Source organism: Cyprinus carpio, chromosome B7, assembly GCF_018340385.1.
Source record: "Cyprinus carpio isolate SPL01 chromosome B7, ASM1834038v1, whole genome shotgun sequence".
Classification (NCBI taxonomy): Eukaryota; Metazoa; Chordata; class Actinopteri; order Cypriniformes; family Cyprinidae; genus Cyprinus; species Cyprinus carpio.
The window spans coordinates 7,816,760-7,835,955 of NC_056603.1; the positions used below are offsets into that span (position 1 = coordinate 7,816,760).

At 39.1% G+C, this 19,196-nt stretch overlaps 1 protein-coding gene across 3 annotated transcripts in view; it reads right to left on the reverse strand.

The window, feature by feature from the left end:
• Positions 1 to 19,196, reverse strand: part of LOC109100062 (lysine-specific demethylase 6B-like) — an 80,924-nt gene that overhangs the window by 35,905 nt on the left and 25,823 nt on the right. For 2 of the 3 annotated variants that reach the window (XM_042727000.1, XM_042726998.1), the window contains exon 1: positions 3,258 to 3,657. The gene's annotated coding sequence lies outside the window, so the exon portion shown is untranslated. Of the gene's footprint in view, positions 1 to 3,257; positions 3,658 to 14,179; positions 14,217 to 19,196 lie in introns of those variants that run through there. The other variant, XM_042726999.1, reaches the window with a different exon arrangement.

Below are 19,196 nucleotides of genomic sequence, written 5' to 3' on the forward strand. Positions count from 1 at the left end.
ACTGAGTGGAGACGGATGTACTCTTCACATCTATCCTCCCATCTCTGTGACTTCAACAAACAAAACAAATTAAACATGATCTCACCAAGAAACCATGCACACTGCAAGTTCACAGACACAGCAACTGCCATGATAAAAAGAGTTTACACTGCCAAAGTGTTATTGAAAAGACACACATATAACTGTAGTGTCTAGTAGTGACAGATAGTAGGGGTGGAACAATACATGTATTCGTACCGAACCGTCACGGAAATCTTGGTTCGGTGCATGAGGCCTTACAACGAATAAAGGCAATTCACCTCCGATCCAGAAGGGGGCGCCTGCAGCAATGCAACCCTGATTGATAACTAGCCGCCAGCAGAAGAACGGTGAATGCCGTGAGTTGCGCACATGAAAACAAATCCCACTAGACAGTGACCATGTGCTGATTCTGAATGCGTCTCTCACAGACTGACAAAGAAGTGACTTTAAAGGCTTGTGCACTCAGCTGTTTGTGAAATAGAGCTTTGTGCTCGTGTATCCTACCTCTCTCATTCTTCACAAATCCAAATATTCCATAATACTTCCATATTTTTGATGTATCTGAATGCTAAACTATTATTTACTATGTAAATTAAAGGATTTGTATTTCAGTTCCAACGGTGACACGCTTATGTTTGGTTCACTGTATTTTATTTTGATAAAGTACCATCTGCGCTCTCAAGTTAGCAATGCTGGAACTGATGTGTTTTGTGTGTTTGTGTGTGTATGCGTCCACTTCAACTGTTTCCTTATACCAGCAGAATCAACTTTAAACACTTATTGTCTTATTAATAATGCATCACTGTATAAAGGTCTGATTTTATTTGTGTACACTCATAATGAAAACAAAGCATTGTGCTTTTGTAAAATAAAGAAAATAAAGAGGATGTGGCTTTCTGTCATTTGAGTTTCCTTTCTGTGAATATATGATAATCATATATAGATTACGTTACGTGTCGCATTGTTTTTTTCCCCTTGTTTATCTGTGAACTAAATCAAATATGTTTCGAGAATTTATAATTTGTACCGAAATCGTATCGAACCGTGACCCCCGAACCGAGGTACGTACCAAAGCGTGACATCTGTGTACCTTTCCACCCTAGATAGATAGATAGATAGATAGATAGATAGATAGATAAACATTCTATAAAAAGTTATTTTATGAGGTTTCAGTACACTGACTAGTATTAATATCAGGTTATTTCAATTCATGTCAGTGTTTATTAGCAGTTTTTCTGTGCAAATAGTTCCTGTCACATGATGTTTGTGTTTTCACTCATGTTTAAGCACACATGACCCTGTTCTTCAGCAATCTGGGCATTCTCTCGTCCTATGATGTTTGCACATCTTTCCTTCTCAAACTAACCAGCTGGGTGTCAATACCTCCCCACCTCCCCCTCTCCTCCTTCAACCAAAGAGCATAACACCAGCCAAGCAACATTTCCCCTCCCCCCCCCCCCCACCCGTCTTCTTTTCTTCTCCAGGCAGCCCACTCAATCATTCCTGCCTCCCTCCCTTCTCTCTCTCTCTCTCTCTCCATTCCAATGAATGCACAATCCCCCGTTCAGCCAGGCCTGTCCTGGGGGTGGGGTTCAGGGGACACACACACCCACACCACATCTGCAGATGAACAAACGCCCATCACAGGGAGTGATAAAGGCAGAGCTTATAATGGAGACTGAGGCAAATCCAACATGACTTGGACAGAAAGCTAGAACACTTAAACCAGCCTAAACTGATTTGATGGTCTTAGCTGGTTTTAGAGACGCTTTGGACACTTCAGCTGGTCAGGCTAGAAAGTCTCAGCTTAATTAGTTAAACTCCAAGCTGGGACAGCCTAGGAAACCAGCTTAAACCAAATAAGACCAGCAAATCATCTTAGGCTGGTTTTTCAGCAAGGTACTACATAGTAATACAAGAGCATATTTTATGCCAAAATACCTTAGCAATTACATATTTTCACTACTGTAAACAACAAAATGAAATTTCAAATCACATAAGAACTGTCAGAAAAAAATCTGGTCATTATTTTAATTTCCCTTTTTTTTTTTTGACGACACTGTGTTATCTAGGACTCACTGGTATTTTGACATAAACCCAGTGCTGACAATTAGATTAGCAGCTAATGAATAGATTAGCACACTGCTAATCACCATGGCATTATGGGTAATAATAGTCCTCATGCTGCTAATGCTAACAGAGCTGGATTGCGCTCAGCTTAAACAGCAGCTAGTGAAGCTCAAACAGGAATGTAGGCTAAAAGCAAAAGCGGCCTGAGGGCGACACGCACACGCTCTGATGAAAACAGGCACTGGCAACACTACATCAAATTCGTTTCAGAGGAGACAGTCGAAATTTGCCTTTCGCCGATGGATGGGGCGAGGAAGAAGATAAGAGAGAATGAGAACGAGAGATGTGGAGAGCTATTGAGGATTGGAGAAACCGAATACTGACAGATAAGGCCGTGCGATTGTTTTACACATCACCTGATGACAATGATGAAGTGTGCTCTTCCGGCAATGTTTTGTGTTTCTTTATCTTAGTGGAGAGCTTTAATGAAGGGCGGAGCCAATTGATACACGCCCAGCAACGCACACACACACACACATCCGCACAATGACTCTTGATTGATCGAAACACTCCAGGATGCCGGTAATGGATGTGGGTTGTGTGAGACGGACACACGGCCAAGAGGAAGTGGAGGTTCACACACTCACGCCGCCGGGGTTTTACTCTAGTTCTCAACTAACACAATCCATAACCACCACTTCCTATGACCACAACGGACAGCACACACACACACACACACCTGCAAAACAATTACACAAACTCACCCCACTTAACAAAGAGTCGCTAACAGAACAGGAATCTTGTCAGGAACAATCATGTATACATCCTGCTTTTCCATATGGATGTGTGGGAAGCAGACACCGGAAAAGTGCAGAGCATTTCTGTTTTATCTTTTCTAGTCTTTGCAGTAGAGAGTGTGAGTGACAATCAGATTATAAACAGAGCCAGCTTGGCTGAGTGCATACAACAAGCTTTCTTTGTGCGGCATTCCAATTAGAAAAAGCAGTGCAACTTTCTCTCGCTCTCCGCCTTGTGTGTTGTGTTTTTATTCTGCTGAGCTGTCCAAACGCAGCCCGGATACTTTCACGAGTTCAGTTTAAATGCCCTGCTGGAAGCACAAAGAAACAGAGCAGCAGCGGTGGATAGAGGGAGCGTGCGTGTCTTACCGTGTTTCCCAGTGTTATTCCCTGTGTTTCTGAGGTTATTCCACACTGAGAGCTGCTCGTTCAGTCTGTTCGGTAAAATCTCGGCTCTTATTTTCCCTTTAACCAGCTGCAGGCTTGACTACCTGCCCCCCTCACACACAAACACACGCATGCACACACACACACACACACACACACACACCGGCAGCAGGGCTTGCAAACGAAAAAACACACCATGCAAAATCAGGCACAGTCAAGAGGATGCAGGTTTCCAGCTCCAAACAAAACAGAATTCCTTCTATTTTAGCCAAAGAAAAAAAAAAAGAGTGTCTCCCTCGTTCTCCTTCTCTCTCTGCTTTCCTCCCTCAATATTTCTCCCCTCTCTCTCTCTCTCTCTCTCTCTCACTCACTCACACACACACACTCTTTCTCTGCTTTTTTCCACTCAGTAGTCAAACAAAGAGAGGAAAGGAGCTGGTCTCTCACACATACACACACACAGCGCTTAAGCCCAACCCCCGCTATAGGCCAGCCTGCCTCTCTTCCTTTTTTTTCCACATCTCTGGCTCTAAACAGCCCCTCCCCCCGTCCCCTGTCACCTCTCTCTCTCTCTCTTTAGCCTCGTCCTCTCCCTCCCTGTGTGTCAGATAGAAAGGACTGGAGAGCGGAAGGGATTCTTTTACTTTATTTCATTCTCTCATTCCCTTCCAGTATTTCTGTGTGATCTCAGAATCAGAGAGCATCATGCACCGGCACCTGCAGAAATCCATTAAATGCATCACAGATGTTATACACTTTCCTTGCATGCTTGTTTATTAAATATTTTAAGTGTGCAACGTATTCAATGCTTCCACCAGAAATCAGAGAGAAAATGAACTACACGTCAAGGAGGTCAGTAGGTCAGTCAGTATTGGTGGAATTTCTTGAAATTATCTGCAGTTACTTCTCTTATTTGGCCGATTAGTGTCACAACTTTATTAGTGACCTATATTCTGGTTCATACAGATTAGATTATTCTTATTATGTTTTCACAATTTATTTATCTGACCAAATTACCAAGATGACTCAACAGGAACCAGAAGAGCCTAGTTATATCTTAGGTTAAGTCTCAACTTGATTAACGTTATTCTACATAAATATTAATTTCATTTATTCAGCGATTTTTTCTTAATTATCATAAAAATGATCACACGTATAACTACAGTTTTCAAAGTTTGGGGGCGGTAAGGCTTACTGATTTTAAACCTGCACTTATTTGATATTAAAATTAAGTAATATTGTGAAATATTACTATTTAAAATGACTGTTTTCTAATGTAATTTATTTCTGTGATGGCAAAGCTGAATTTTCAGCATCCATTACTTCAGTCTTCAGTGTCACGGTGTAAGAAATAGATCTAATATGCAGATTTGGTGCTTTTTTTGTATCAGTGTTGAAAACAGTCATGCATACTTGTTGACCCCAAACCTTTGAACGGTGGTAGTGTACACTGGCATTATATTGCCCATCATGCACTCTAGATAATGCAAAAACCTACATAGCTGGCGGCTGTGACTGGTCAGTGAAAATGTCAGAAATTATCAATTTACCGCTAATTTGAAAATAATTTCTGTGATTGGATTAGTGAATCCAGCTGAAAGCTAGAGGTGTTTATGCATGATTTTATTTGGATGCATCACTAGTGAAATTTGTGTGAATATGTGAGATACGCATATGTATGGTGTTCAATGCGTGGGAGATAGAAAATAAAGAAACCGCTGTTGTGTGCTGTAACTTTTTTCCTACGGTGTCACCTCGAATCAGCCTCAAGCACACACTCGCACCCTGAATGGGGACAACAGATGAGGATATCCACGTGCAGCAGAAAACGTTCCACTGCGAGACCCGAAAAAGGAGGCTGGATGGAAAACCTGCTGACTTGGTGCAAAAAAGACATGCTTACCTTGTTCAGTAATAAAGTAAGAAAACACACACACACACACACACAAAAAAGTTGTCCCCTGATAAAATGCAGGCTATTTTTAGCTTTCTTTCATGAATTCCATTCCCATGATCCAACAGAGACGAAAGTTATTCTAAAAATCTCTCTGAGAAAGGAAGGGAGGGAGAGAGCGAGAGAATTCAGAAGCCAAATAAAGCCACATTCACTACCGTCCTCAGTGCCTTTGGCCCAAGCGTTACATAATTTCCATTGTATTGATTTATTACTGCAGAGATGTGGCCGTGTGCCAAGGAGAAGTGAAATATTTGACTCTTGGCCAATTGACAAAAGAAAAGAGATTGTAAGTAAATGTGTGTCAGGGAATGCTGCCGGTATCAAAGTCCTTTGTGGAGTTATGTAACCAGACGTACAAAAAATGACACACATGACGAATAACCGTGTGTCAGCAAGTCAGATCTGATGTAGTTTACACTGCTCCATCTTTAATTAACAACTTCTTTACAATGCTTGCATGATATAATATTTAGATTCACTGTAAAAGTGTGATTCCTGACAGACTATATTATCTTTCAAAATTTCATATTAACTAAGTCTGAAAGAAACTATACCAGTTTGATTTTTCTTATTCTGACTAACCAGTCTATTTAACGTGATTGTCACTTGGCTTTGTCTATCATAGACTGTATACACGCAATATATACAAAAGATAAAACACACAAAAACATATTTTTCTCTCTTCTGTCAACTGTTCTTCCTTTACTAGCATAGAGATGTTAGAGAGGGAGCGAAGAGAGCAAGTGTTGACATAAAGAAAGGAAACTGTGATAGGTGGAAAGGAAAGTAAGAATCACGCGCTTCTGCTCATGTCACAAATCAATTCCTCTTTTCAACATTTCCAACTTCTCATTCCCCTTCTTTATTTCCCCTTAAAATACACAATGAGGAGCTGCTGATTAATTGGCAATTAACGTCTAATGAGCCACAGCTGTGTGCAATTACCAATCAGCACATTCCTAACAATGCATCCCACAATGCACCACTTCGGTCTTTTGACATAGCTTTAAATGAAGTTAACTTTTTTCAAAGAAAACTGTCAATCAATTCATATAAACACTGTTAACCCATTAGGAATCATTATGAGCTGATTAGTAACAACTAATGAATACACTGCCAGATTTTAGAAGTAACAGCTACATTTACTTCATATTTACTTTAATTAATGCTCCTATTTAGAAAGGACACATTAAACTGATCAAAATATGACTTAATATGACTAAAAAAATCTATTTGAAATAAATACTGTTCTTTTGAAATTTCTATTCATCAACGATACCTGATACAAAAATAAATGAATCATGGTTTCCACAAAATATTAAGCAGCATAACTGTTTTCAACAATGATAATAATAAGAAATGTTTCTTGAGCAATGAAAAAACATATAAGAATGACTGAACAGAGTAACAGCTGCTAGAAAATTCAGCTTTGCCACCACAGGAAGAAATGGAATTTTAACATGTTAATTTTAATTCATTTTAATATTTATTTATTAAAATAGAAAATATTCATTTAAAAATTGAAATAATATTTTTTGATCTAATAAATGCACCTTTGGTGAGCGTAAAATACTTTTCAAAAACATAAAATCTTTCCGACCCCAAACTTTTGAAAGACAGTATAAATACACATAAAGACTGATTCCATTAACACTTTTTAAAATGTTGTGTAAACACTTTTGTCTGATTGAAATCATACCGGTCAAATTTGCCCACAATGTATTCACGTCAATGAATGTAACGACTTTCCTTTCTTCAAAACACAAAAGGTAACATGCAATTATTCCATTATTCAATAACACAACACACATTTGAACCATCTATCTTATTCCAAACTAAGTGTCTATGTGTGAGCTCCACAAAGATTTGAAACGCCTGTATGTGTGAGAGACGGTCATGTGACTCTTACACTGCCTTTTTCATTAAAAACTGATACCTCAACCCATCTGTTCAAAATGCAGACCAGGGAGAGACAGATAGAGAGAGCGAGCGAGAAAGAAAAGGGTGTAATAGAGAAAACTCTATTATCACATTCTCTCATCCATTCTTGCTTTTGTCTAATTCTCTCTCTCTCTCTCTCTTCTCCGTGAGAAATCATTCCCTCTGAGGATGTAAATTAGTATTTGTGTTGTCTGTCTGGCATCGGCATGAAATTAGAGGTCCATTTCCACCTCCATCTGACTGTCAACCATCACAAGAGTGCATCAATAATCTATTAATGCGTGCCAGCAAAATGCACATTCCCGCTGCGAATGTGAGGTGAAGGTTAAGTGCTATTCACTGTGCTAGTTTGCCACAGTCAGCCGGTCCTGATGAACATACACACACCTTCAGCACTGATGGCATGTGTGTGGCAGTGCACCCTTTACTTATACACGACTACAAAAACAGTCATTTCTCACTGCACTCCGCACCCGTTCACATCTGACATTAACATCCATATCCAATCACAAATGGTCAATTGAGACAGAACGCCATTAACATGCAGATTTCATTGTGAGGGTCTCAGATTTTGAGAATGTTATCTTCTACAAACAAAAGCACTAATACCTACAGCAACTATGATGATCATGCAACTAAAACTAAACCTTTCCGTTCTCTTCCAACTGAACTCGTTACTTTTTCCCAATCTGTAATAGAGAAGGAATAAGAGTGAAAAGAAAGAGTACAAGAAACATATAGTTTATTTGCAACTCTGAAAAAAATTGAAGCCAAAGTGCTTCCTGTTTAGACTAGTGGGAATCAAAAGGGGGCGGGGCTGGCATCATGTTATTATGACATCACGGTACACCAATCCCAAGATTACAGCATTAAAACAATACAAAGCAACAAACTGTAAAATAACCAAATGTGCAATTTCTCAACTCAAACTCACTTCTGTTTATACAAGAAACAGATGGACAGAAAGAAAGAGAAAAACAGAGAGCCACGTGAGTTTTGTTGGGTTTGCACTGCAGTTTAGTCCTGGACATGTTCAGAGGGAGAATCAGAATTTGGAATTCGCCTGCTCTGTTTGCCAACCCCCTCTCTGCAGGAGCTTAAAGAATGTACCTCCACACAGCTGGCCAAACACACACTCTCATATTGGAATAAAAACACATGCATGGAAACACACTTTATCCATACATAATAATCAAACAAATACTGGGAGACGACTTGCATGCACACTTCAATATGCACTACGATTGCACACAAAGACACATGCATGCATATTAGCAAGGAAAACTTTTGTGAAGTGTATGCATGTAACAATGCATATATTTTTCATATCATTTGCATGCTGTAGAGCAAGAAAGGGTGCTTGGGAATACTCCCCCTTTGGTTCTGCAGGGAGATGGTTTGCTCTGCCATGTGGAATGTGCAGCAGGAGCAGCCTGCATTTCATGACAGGCTGGAGCGATCCAAAGCGGGGGGAGGTTATCCAGCAGGGGGTGCAGGAGGAGGTGAGTGGGTTTATGGGATATTTTTAGTAATACCGCTTCTGCTGGCAACACAGGCAATGCAAAGCTATAAGCAGCGGTATGTATCACATACATGCTCGAACACAATCATCTACTGTCTAGTTCACGTGGACCATGAGATAAACAGGCTCAGGAATAAACATCAGCAGACCAGCAGAAACCATGACGACAAAACTCACAAATCCACACACATACAGCTGTATCGCACAAGACTGGCCTGCAGAAACACGGACACGTTCTGCACAAGGCATTTACACACCAACTTAACCAGATGTGCAAACCAAATGCATGCACAGAGCACGTAGTGAAACTTCAAGCGAGACTTTAAGACTTTGTTTCCGTGGACATGTTTCTCTCACACAGGTTAACCCAAGGGTCTCAAACTCAAGTTACCTGGGGGCTACTAGGGACCAGTTGAACAGCAATTGCTACTTTAGCAGCAATTCATTTTAAGTTATTCAAATGGTAAGTCTGGGGTTGGGAAGATTTTGTATTGCTTTTCAAACAAATCTCTTATGCTTACTCAGGCTGGAGTAAAACAGTAATATTGTGAAATATTATTTAGTGCTGGGCAATGATTAATCACATCCAAAATAAAACGTCTTTGTGTACATAATATATATTTGTGTGTACTGTGTTATTTATTATGTATATATATATATATATATAAATACACACACATGCATGTATATACAGGTCCTTCTCAAAAAATTAGCATATTGTGAAAAAATTAAACTTTCATATATTTTAGATTCATTGCACACCAACTGAAATATTTCAGGTCTTTTATTGTTTTAATACTGATGATTTTGGCATACAGCTCATAAAAAACCCAAAATTCCTATCTCAAAAAATTAGCATATTTCATCCGACCAATAAAAGAAAAGTGTTTTTAATACAAAAAAAAGTCAACCTTCAAATAATTATGTTCAGTTATGCACTCAATATTTGGTCGGGAATCCTTTTGCAGAAATGACTGCTTCAATGCGGCGTGGCATGGAGGCAATCAGCCTGTGGCACTGCTGAGGTGTTTATGGAGGCCCAGGATGCTTCGATAGCGGCCTTAAGCTCATCCAGAGTGTTGGGTCTTGCGTCTCTCAACTTTCTCTTCACAATATCCCACAGATTCTCTATGGGGGTCAGGTCAGGAGGGTTGGCAGGCCAATTGAGCACAGTAATACCATGGTCAGTAAACCATTTACCAGTGGTTTTGGCACTGTGAGCAGGTGCCAGGTCGTGCTGAAAAAACGAAATCTTCATCTCCATAAAGCTTTTCAGCAGATGGAAGCATGAAGTGCTCCAAAATCTCCTGATAGCTAGCTGCATTGACCCTGCCCTTGATAAAACACAGTGGACCAACACCAGCAGCTGACATGGCACCCAAAAGCTTTTCAGCGACTGTTGGTACTTGACCCTGGACTTCAGGCATTTTGGCATTTCCTTCTCCCCAGTCTTCCTTCCCTCCAGACTCTGGCACCTTGATTTCTGAATGACATGCAAAATTTGCTTTCATCCGAAAAAAGTACTTTGGACCACTGAGCAACAGTCCAGTGCTGCTTCTCTGTAGCCCAGGTCAGGCGCTTCTGGCGCTGTTTCTGTTTCAAAAGCACACGCCTGTGCATGGTGGCTCTGGATGTTTCTACTCCAGACTCAGTCCACTGCTTCCGCAGGTCCCCCAAGGTCTGGAATCGGTCCTTCTCCACAATCTTCCTCAGGGTCCGGTCACCTCTTCTCGTTGTGCAGCGTTTTTTGCCACACTTTTTCCTTCCCACAGACTTCCCACTGAGCTGCCTTGATACAGCACTCTGGGAACAGCCTATTCTTTCAGAAATTTCTTTCTGTGTCTTACCCTCTCGCTTGAGGGTGTCAATGATGGCCTTCTGGACAGCAGTCAGGTCGGCAGTCTTACCCATGATTGCGGTTTTGAGTAATGAACCAGGCTGGGAGTTTTTAAAAGCCTCAGGAATCTTTTGCAGGTGTTTAGAGTTAATTAGTTGATTCAGATGATTAGGATTAGGTTAATAGCTCGTTTAGAGAACCTTTTCATAATATGCTAATTTTTTGAGATAGGAATTTTGGGTTTTCATGAGCTGTATGCCAAAATCATCAGTATTAAAACAATAAAAGACCTGAAATATTTCAGTTGGTGTGCAATGAATCTAAAATATATTTTTATATGTATGTAAATATTTATATAATATATGTAAATATTTTCAAAATATATACTGTATGTATGTGTCTTTATATATTCATAATAATTATACATAGCACACACACACACATATATTATATAAACAAAACATTTTTTTTTTTTTTTACATTTTGGATGAGATTAATCGTTGCCCAGCACTAATATTATTACAAGTTTTAAATGGTTATTTTCTATTGTAATATGCCAATTTGGTGCTCTCTTATTATTATTGATGTTTAAAACACTTACTATTTTTGTGGAAGCTGTGTCACAAAGAAAAACATTTATTTAAAAATAAATAAAATAAATAAGTAAAATAAAATAATAAAAAGTATTTTAAATTTCATTAAAAAACATTATTCTTACTCACACCAAAAGCTGTGTAATACCGAACTGAAATTCTTTCTTGTATCTGCAAGACAGGCTACTGTTTGACAATAATGAGAACTACAGGTTAACAGTAAAAGTGAAAAAGAAATCGATTTGCATGGTCAAATTTCAGGATAAACTGACATTTGTGGGCTGGTAGTTTAAGACTGCTGGTTTATGGTCACGTTTAGACTTAGAATAAGTTTATTTGTGCTCGAAATGAGGCATTACGATCAGTTTTAATGTCTCAATCAATGTGAACACAAATGCTACTAGCTATGCAGGCTTGTCACATTAGCGAAAACCTTTCAAGCATTCATGCTAATTATCATCGTGGTGGAACAACAGTTTGAAGAAATCTTGCTATCTTGCTAAGAAAGTTAAAGTTTGGTAAAGTATAAAAGTATATAATAAGTTTATAGTTAGCAACCTTAATAACAACACAACTGGAACAGTGTGAAAATTAATATCGGCATTGGTGAATGCACACACCACATCTAAGACAAATCCTACAAAGTCCCAACTGAATGTATGTTTATCTACATATGTGCTTCCAACCCTCACGGCTCCCTGTTTTACTGTGGCAAAGATCACACACAGATTTATTTTGACTTCACATGGACCGAAAAACAGGAAGAACAAAAAAAAGTCCCTGGAAAATCTGCTCCACATTTCCAGCACACATCTCCACCCACCGGGATCCTCAACATCAAAGTCTGTGTGTGCCAGTGAGCTCGGGCCCATGCACCCAGATGCATATTTACTCAGCAAACACTCCGGTTCGGTTGCTAGGACACCTGCTCAGGACACGTGCTGAAGCACGACAGGGTTGGATGAACTCTGACCTTCACAAAGGTGGCCTTTTTGACCCTGCAGTAGCATGGCTTTTTATGTGGCCAACTCCCCCATCTGATCTTTCATCTTTCCCCTCTGGCCCTGATCCACAGCTTGCAGAGATAGTTTAAAAGTGTGTATGTGTGTGTAGGATGGCGCAAGTGTGTGTGAAAATGCAATGGCGAAAATTCTTAAAATTCACATGTGAACAGGTGTGCATGTGTTTTTGTAATACACACACACACACACAAGTAAAAAATACAAATAATGCAATTAACAGTTTCACATTAAATATGAATTCATCTGCCCTTTTTACTATGTACTATGTGTATGTGACAAATAATAGACTTCACACACACTTTTATTGCTTGTTCGGCATGTGTGTGTAACCTTGGCCCGTTTACACCTGGCATTAACATCCGTCTCATGTGATCCGGTCATAAGTGGTAAACGGAGACACTGCTGTTTACACCTGGTGGTAACATGCATCTAAAATGTATCTCCTGTGACCAACTGTAACAATTTTCGAGGGTCTCTGATTTCATGATTTTATGCGCGACTCACTATATCATTTTATAGTTTTTTTTGTTTCTTAGTTTTATATTTGATGTATATAGGATTTAAGCAGGTTAATTAATGAATGCTGAGTGGTGAAATCAGACCGATGCCATACTGCTTTGTTTACACATACTGTACACTACACTTCAAATGTTTGTGTGCAGTGAGATGTTTTTGAAAGAAGTCTCTTAAGCTCACCAAGGCTATATTTAGTCAGAAATCCTTCTAATATGCTGATTTGGCGTTCGAGAAACATTTCTTGTTATTACTGATGCTGAAAACAGTTGTGCTGCTCAATATTTCTAGAAAAACAGTGATGAAATAATTTCCTCTCCACAAACTTAGTTTACACACAAACTCGTGTTTGCTTAAACACTGTTTTGTTCCATAACAGGCCCATGACATAGCAACCGTGCAAAATGTTCATCACACACATTTCGGTTTAAAAAGTCTTGAGTCTGAAAGCAGGGTCTGAATGTGTGCCCAGAAAGCCCACAGACCTAATAAACTACTGTTGGATCTGTCCGACAGACCCTATTAAGTGCTCACTATCAGCTGAGTCAGCTACAGACAGCTCACGCTTAGAAAACACACACACACACACACACACACACACACACACACACACACACACACACACACACACACACACACACACACACACACACACACAGAGGTGAACAGGCACGTGCATCTGGATTCTCTTAGCTCACATACAAAAGAGTTAGTGTATGAACTGCTCTGAATGTGCCATTTGTGTGTGTGTTGGGATGTTCGGTCAGTGCTTTGATAGCTGCTGGATGTTGGAAAAGGAAAGGCAATAAGTCCAAAAAGAATGAGGGACAGGAAAAAAGAGAGAGGAAGGAAAAAAGGGTCAAACACACAAACACAAACCACATGCAGCCGGTCGGTACACGCCTCAGCACGTGAGTCTTGCAGGCTTTCCTCACGGGTTCAGGGAGTTTTTGTGTGCACGGATGCATGTATATTTATATATATGGCTGCTGTTTACAAATGTGCGCAAGGTTGTGTGTTCAACTGCCTCGCTTCTGTCTTCACTGCACACACACTGGTTTTGGCCCACAGAAAGAGAGTGAGTCACCTTTTCGGTTCAAAAAATGTAAAAATAGAGCGGAAGAGAAACACACACACACAAACACACTGACCAGAGACTGAGTCACTTCAGGCCACATCCATCAAACTACTGAAAAACACTGTGGTGTCTCTGTCACAGACCACCTATTGGACAGAGACATGTGTGTCCCTCCCACTGTGGGCACCTATGGTTGAGGGGGCGTCGACCTGTCTGGTCCCCACCCCCATCCGCTCCTGTCTGACTCCAGGGAGAGAACGTGAGAGAGACAGACAGGCTCTGAAGGTGTGGAAGTTTCTCTTTCCTTGGCTTTTATATTGGATTTCAAACCCCCTCTCTGTTATTTCTGTCACTCACACACTCACTAAATGGTCACAGTGTACAAAACTCTACTAAAAGGGACAGTTCATCCACAAAAGAAGACTGTATCAATTTACTCACCCTCATGTCACGCCAAACCCGAATCGGTTTCTTTCTTCTGTGGAACACAAAAAGGGAAAACTTCATGAATATCCAGCAGGACGGATTCATTACCATGTAGTACTTCAAGACTCACTTTAACGCTTAAAATAGCACCCAAAAGAGCCCATGCAGCATTTTCCAAATGCTCTGATCAGTGCTAGCCACCATTGCTCTTCTGTGCATGTTTGCAAGTTTGCATATTCACACAAGAACTTGCACACCAGATCCAGAAGTGCAGCACCATTTATAATAGTGAATCCGACAAATAAAGATGACTACATTTACATTTGTACATTTGCCAGATGCTTTTATTATTGCATTATGGTTTTTACATTGCATTCAAGGTATAAGTCTTCATGCATTAGAACCCATAACCATTGGCGTTTTTAGCACCATGCTGTACTGTTTGAATTCATTTGATAAAAGCAATGAAGTGCACATATACTTTTCTTCACTGCAGTGAATGGTCCAGGTGTGAATAGTCAAAAGCACTTCATGGTCAAAATGCTTGTCTTGGCAGGGTAACAATGTAAACGGTTGGCGTGACTTGATTTTATTGGGGAAAAAAGAGAGAAATCGACATGCTGCTTTTCATTTATCACTTAGATTTAATGATTACTTGAAAAATGAATACTAGATTGAACCTATGGCAAAACTTATATTTAAGAAACAGTAAGGGTGTCTTAATTTGGTCACCCATGGCTTTTTCCATTTTGGCTTTATTTTTGTTGAATAAAGAATGACACGATTTAGGTTTTTTCTTTTTACTTTTTTTTTTAAATTATATCCTGATAAAGGAAGACCGTGGAATTCAATAGGGTTTCCTAACTTTTTCACATGACTGTACACTATACATAAAAATCCATCAATGCAAGAAGCATGTTTTTGCTAGTCTGTTTAGTCTAGCCTGCAAGTTTTTGCTAGTCATATTGAGAACTGAATTCCAACTACTGAAATTTTGGTATTGTGACAACACTATCCCTTATTTGTGGAAAAGTCCTGCAGTGCATGGCCTACTGTTTTATTTCAAAACACACACAGAACTGCAGATGCTGTGTAGTAAAAGTCATCATGTTACATGCAGATAAAGCATGAGTGTTTTCTAAATACGTGTTGAGTGAGAGAGGAGGGATGGTGACTGCTGGAATCTGTGTGTAGGTTTGTGATGTTGTGTTGAATGCAGATGGGGGTTTCACTGCCATGGGGGAAGGGACAACGTCTGGGCGCAGAGGTCATGAGGGTTCAGGGTGTCTTAAAAGTTTTTGTAAGCAGAGACACACACAATTTTCACACTCACTCAGACGTGTAAGGTCCTGTTACTGCCTCAATTTCACTATGCATATAAATGCCTTTAACACGGATCTGCTGGCTTATTCAGTGTGATGACATCAATATATCACATACATGAGGGTTTCTTGCATTGTCAGGTTTTTATACTGAGCTGATTTTTGATAGCTAACAGCATTGTGTTTTACATGTAAACAATGATCCCACGATGATTTTAAGATGGGATACTGATGACAGAACCAATCCGCTTGCATGCACTACTGTTTAAAAGTTCGGTCGGTAAGATATTTTAACGATTTTGAAAGAATTTGACCAAAATACAGTAAAAACGGTAATAATGTTTTAAAATATTTCTTAATGCTCATTCTTAATGAAATATTAATGTTGAAATAAGTTGTGCTGCTGAATATCTTTCAGATACATTTTTTGATGAATAGAAATTTTTTAAAAAACATTTAAACAAAACCAGAATCTTTTGTAACATTATAAATGTCGTTACAGCCACATATGATACATTTAATGCACCCTTGCTCAATAAAAGTATTACTTTCTTTAAAAAAAAAATAAAAAAAACTAGACTTACTTATTTCAAACTTTTGAACAGGACTGCACACGGTGACAAAGGGAATGTAAACTGTTGAAATGTTTCAAATAGTGCAGCACAGATGTATATACACATATAAACACAGAAGAATTTTTTTGGGAGCATTTCTTGCGATGAGTCTCCATAAAGACGTCTTTTTGTATAGGCTCATATTCAGTGCACAATGAAAAAAATGTGGAGTAGGATTTACTTGAAAAAAAGCTTGGCAACAATTTTCACTCAGAAAAGGCTAGTTAGTTAATTTACAAAAATTTGACAAATAAAAGCCTAAACATAATTATTAGTAGATTTAAATAGACATTTTTAAGTTAAGTTTACTTGTGAATTCCCAGTAAATTTTATTGATTATTTGTTTGTAAATTTTACTTAAGTAATGCTTGTCACTGTAAAAAAAAGTGTGCTGTTAAATAACAGTAATTTACTGCACTGAAAAAAAGAAAAAAAAAGAATAATATATGCTTAATTTTTTTTTTTTGCAAGTTTTTACACATATATTTTAAGTAAAACTTAAGTATTGAATTAAATAAAATCTGTAAACAATCAAGTAAACAGACTGTCATCCTTTTAAGATAATATGCCCACTCTATATAATTATTACCTAATTGAACACAGAGACCTCAATACTTGGGACACCCTACACAATGACGGTAACAATCACTGAATAGTGTCTGAGTATGAATGGGTCATTTTGAGTAGAAAATGAACTCCAGATGTCACAAAACTGTAAGTTACCAAACCTGACAGCAAATGCAACCATAAAACAGTGTAAATAAGACTCGAAAAAAATTAACCTTTTTAATTATCCATGCCTCAGTGCATGATTGGAAATATGGGATCATACCTTTGATATTTACTTAAAGAATCCTTGAAAACGTAACAAACAATATCAAGTAAAATATACTTATAAGTTCAAACTTTAATTTCTACAAGCTTAAATTGAGTACTAATATAGAATTTGCTTACATTTTTTAAACTAAATTATTTAATGTAGAAATTACAATTGTTTTTATGTAGTGTTTACTTCACCACAAAATAATTTTTTGTACATGTGTTTCTGTGGTTTGGACTCATTACAGCTAATGATCCATCTGAGTGAGAAGAACCTAATTAAAACACTATGGAGGACCACACATGACCAGAACCACCTTAAGCTCCCCAGACCGCACTTCTCTCTCTCTCTGGGGCTCGCCGTGGGTGGTGCACAGGGCGGTACTGCAGCTTAGATGCTGGTACCACTCAGACGGGCATACAGTGAGGGCGAAGAATCCATTAACCAAAATACTTACGAGTTTGATGTGAGGCCACACACAGCGCGAGACACACACACTGCCACACAGCGGCCACCGCAGCTGCAGTGTGTGTGTGGAAGAGAGCGCGTGTGCGAGCCGGAGATAGAGCAGGCCATCAAAGTGAAATGATATCAGAGCCAGAGCGAGAGGCACAGATAAAGCTCATGCAGTGCCAGCATTTGGGGGTTAAGAGAGCTGGAAGGAGACCAGCTTTGTCCTTTCAGGCCCCGGGGACTCTGGCACAGGCAGAGCAGGCTGCAGCTCTGGCCCCAGGCCAGGCCACACGCAGGGGCAGTGCACACAGGAAAACCCCCGGCTAAAGGGGATCTCCAGGCCACGCAAGACAGACACACTGCCCTGCAGCACTAGTAGCCTACAATACAACAGCTTCTAGAGCTAACAAAATATGTCTTCATATTTTTCAACAAATGATGCTATTCAACATCTTAATCAATTCTGATATTTTTGTATTTGCTCTGAAATGCCTTAAAAGTATGATTATTTTTAATCAGAGGAACCATATTTTCAATCAAACAGACAAAGTAGCAAATTGGATTCAAAATGTTAAAGTGAAAAAGTGAAAGTGACATACAGCCAAGTATGGTGATCCATGCTCAGAATTCGTGCTCTGGATTTAACCCATCCAAAGTGCACACACACACACAGCAGTGAACACACACACTGTGAACACACACCCGGAGCAGTGGGCAGCCATTTATGCTGCGGCACCCGGGGAGCAGTTTGGGGTTCAGTGCCTTGCTCAAGGGCTCCTCAGTCGTGGTATTGCCGGCCCGAGACTCGGGCCCACAACCTTAGGGATAGGAGTCAAACTCTCTAACAATTAGGCCACGACTTCCCCCGGACACAAAGTAAAATAAAAGTAAAAAATAATTAAGGCTTGTTGTCCTTAATTAATTTTATTTTTTAGTTAAACTAATATAAAATGGCCCAAAATGACTTTGAATGATGACGCAAATAAAATATTTTTAAATCAATTCATTGAAACCACTGATTATCAACTTCTTAACTGATTCACAGAAATGAATAAAACTGCACAAGCAACTCTAAAGCCAATACTGTCAAAACCTCATTGCAAAACTAGTATAATAATGACATCTTAGGAACTTTCACAAACTTGAACTCAGAAATATTTCTCATATAAAACGTTTTAGATATAAAGAATAATTTGCACTTTAATATAAATGTAAAATGATGTACACTCATATGAGATATGATGATATAGATATACATATACATACATATGAAATGTATAGACATATAGAAGAAGTTTCATGGACTGGATCACCTCAATAGCATAGATCAGAACTACCCACTTTATTTCAAAAACCAATCTGCAATTTAAATGTCCAAATAAAATGTGCATTAGGCTATTCACAATGTTACTATATTTTATACCACCAGCAAAACTATTGCAAAATAAATAATGAATATTCAAAATATCACCCATGAAACACAAACAGAGACAACACACACACACACACACACACACACACACACACACACACACACACACACACACACAAAGACATCTGTTCACTAAGAGCTGGCAATTAATTAATCCTGAAGACAACTGCTTACTGTCCGAGCCCAAGCTCAAGTGTCCTTCTGACTGTAACAGTGCTCTCAAATCATTACGGAGAAGCACTGCGGCCATGCCACAGTACAGTCACTAACTGAGTTTCCATTTTCCAAAAATACGTCTGTTGGAAACACGTCAATTTTGCCAAAAGTCCTATATGTCGCTAAAAAGCTTTTACACTCACATGAGGTCGTTTTTCAGGAAAAATTTACATAA